The sequence below is a fragment of the Arachis ipaensis genome, chromosome B10, assembly GCF_059453495.1.
Source record: "Arachis ipaensis isolate K30076 ecotype BB chromosome B10, ASM5945349v1, whole genome shotgun sequence".
Taxonomy (NCBI): domain Eukaryota; kingdom Viridiplantae; phylum Streptophyta; class Magnoliopsida; order Fabales; family Fabaceae; genus Arachis; species Arachis ipaensis.
Genome location: NC_142435.1, coordinates 99,313,388 through 99,315,558, shown reverse-complemented (window position 1 = coordinate 99,315,558; position 2,171 = coordinate 99,313,388). Strand labels below are relative to the sequence as shown.

At 41.5% G+C, this 2,171-nt stretch overlaps 1 non-coding gene across 1 annotated transcript; it reads right to left on the bottom strand.

The window, feature by feature from the left end:
• Nucleotides 1–294: 294 nt before the first annotated feature.
• Nucleotides 295–402, bottom strand: LOC148581042 (small nucleolar RNA R71). The gene has a single exon (XR_015899077.1). It is a non-coding gene; the product is annotated as a small nucleolar RNA R71 (small nucleolar RNA).
• Nucleotides 403–2,171: the final 1,769 nt, after the last annotated feature.

Here is a 2,171-nt window from a genome sequence, read left to right as displayed (position 1 = left end):
GCAAACAATTTTGAGCTTAAGCCTCAATTAGTTTCTCTAATGCAACAGAATTGCAAGTTTCATGGACTTCCATTGGAAGATCCTCATCAGTTCTTAGCTGAATTCTTGCAAATCTGTGACACTGCCAAGACCAATAGGGTTGATCCTGAGGTCTACAGACTTATGCTCTTCCCTTTTGCTGTAAGAGACAGAGCTAGGATATGGTTGGACTCACAACCTAAAGAAAGTCTGAACTCTTGGGAAAAGCTAGTTAATGCCTTCTAGGCAAAGTTCTTTCCACCTCAAAAATTGAGCAAGCTTAGAGTGAAAGTCCAAACCTTCAGACAAAAGGAAGGTGAATCCCTCTATGAAGCTTGGGAAAGATACAAGCAATTGATCAGAAGTTGTCCTTCTGACATGCTTTCAGAATGAAGCATCATAGGTATCTTCTATGATGGTCTGTCTGAACTATCCAAAATGTTATTGGATAGTTCTGCTGGAGGATCTCTTCATTTGAAGAAGACGCCTGCAGAAGCTTAGAAACTCATTGAAATGGTTGCAAATAACCAATTCATGTACACCTCTGAAAAGAATCCTGTGAATAATAGGACAAATCAGAAGAAAGGAGTTTTTAAGTTTGATACTCTGAATGCCATATTGGCTCAGAACAAAATATTGACTAAGCAAGTCAATATGATTTCTCAGAGTCTGTCTGGAATACAAGCTGCATCAGTCAGTACTAAGGAAGCTTCCTCTGAAGAAGAAGCTTATGACCCTGAGAACCCTGCAATGGAAGAGGTGAATTACATGGGAGAATCCTATGGAAACACCTATAATCCTTCATGGAGAAATCATCCAAATCTTTCATGGAAGGATCAACAGAGACCTCAACAAGGCTTCAACAACAGTAATGGTGGAAGAAACAAGTTTAGCAATAGCAAGTCTTTTCCATCATCTTCTCAGCAACAGACAGAGGATTCTAAGCAGAGCCACTCTGACTTAGCAACTGTAGTCTCTGATCTAATTAAAACCACTCAAAGTTTTATGATTGAAACAAGGTCCTCCATTAGAAATTTGGAGGCATAAGTAGGTCAGCTGAGTAAGAAAGTTACTGAACTCCCTCCTAGTACTCTTCCAAGCAATACAGAAGAGAATCCAAAAGGAGAGTGCAAGGCCATCAACATGACCCACACGGCCGAACTTGGAGAGGAGGAAGAGGCAGTGATCTCCACTAAGGAAGACCTCACTGGACGTCCACTGGCCTCTAAGGAGTTCCCTCATGAGGAACCATGGAAATTTGAGGCTCACACTGAGAGAATGAAGATGATGTATTCTTCTGCCATTCATGAGCTCTGATGAGTATTCTTCCTCTGAAGAGGATGAAGATCTTACTGAAGAGCAAGTTGCTAAGTACCTTGGAGCAATCATGAAACTAAATGCCAAGTTATTCGGTAATGAGACTTGGGAGGATGAACCCCCCTTGCTCACCAAAGAACTGGATGACTTGACTAGGCAGAAATTACCTCTGAAGAGACAAGATCTTGGAAAGTTCTCAATACCTTGTACCATAGGCACCATGACCTTTGAGAAGGCTCTGTGTGACCTAGGGTCAAGCATAAACCTCATGCCTCTCTCTGTAATGGAGAAGCTAGGGATCATTGAGGTACAAGCTGCAAGAATCTCACTAGAGATGGCAGACAATTCAAGAAAACAGGCTTATGGATTTGTAGAGGATGTCTTGGTAAAGGTTGAAGGCCACTACATCGCTGCTGATTTCATAATCCTAGAGACTGGAAAGTGTATGGATGAATCCATCATCCTTGGCAGACCCTTCCTAGCCACAGCAAAAGCTGTAATTGATGTTGACAGAAGAGAATTGATCATTCAAGTGAATGAAGACTCCCTTGTGTTTAAAGCTCAAGGATATCCCTCTGTAACCATGGAGAGGAAGCATGAAGAGCTTCTCTCAATACAGAGTCAAACAGAGCCCCCACAGTCAAACTCTAAAGTTTGGTGTTGGGAGGTTCCAACATTACTCTAAACATCTGTGAGGCTCCATGAGAGCCCACTGTCAAGCTATTGACATTAAAGAAGCGCTTGTTGGGAGGCAACCCAATCTTTAATTATCTATGTTAAATTTCTATTTTCTTTTGTTATTTTACGTTTTCTGTAGGTTGATGATCATGTGAAGT